Source organism: Camelina sativa, chromosome 9, assembly GCF_000633955.1.
Source record: "Camelina sativa cultivar DH55 chromosome 9, Cs, whole genome shotgun sequence".
In the NCBI taxonomy this organism is placed as follows: domain Eukaryota; kingdom Viridiplantae; phylum Streptophyta; class Magnoliopsida; order Brassicales; family Brassicaceae; genus Camelina; species Camelina sativa.
In genome coordinates, this window is record NC_025693.1 from 34,302,060 (window position 1) to 34,302,568 (window position 509).

At 30.1% G+C, this 509-nt stretch overlaps 1 pseudogene; it reads left to right on the forward strand.

The window, feature by feature from the left end:
- LOC104715954 overlaps window positions 1–509 on the forward strand; it is a 2,467-nt pseudogene that overhangs the window by 574 nt on the left and 1,384 nt on the right.

Here is a 509-nt window from a genome sequence, read left to right on the forward strand (position 1 = left end):
TATTTAATTGATATATAATAATTTGATTTAAATATATTTTCACAGGTTATATATATTTTTCTTACATAATTAGATACCAAAAAAAATAAATTTAAACATAATTCTAATTTTATCTGCCTATATTTATCCCATACTACGTGCGGGTTGTTACCTAGTAACTATGTAAAAGATCACCAAAAATTTCAGTTGTTTTAAAAACGTACATAAACCATCAACATAAATCACATGTTGTCAAAAGAAAAAGCATCATCGGTACATGAGTCACCAAAAATAATCCTCGCTTTCGTGCTTGCAAAATCATCGATCAACTTTGAGTTGTCAAGCGTTTCCACCAAATCTTGTTCTATTGATATCAACGCCAATCCATTTAATCGCTCTTGAGACATAATCGAACGTATATAATTTTTGATAAGCTTCAACTTCGAGAAACTTCTTTCTGCACAAACAACTGAAATCGGAATAGTGAGCAAAATACGATAAGCAATCCATGTGTTTGGATAACAACCATC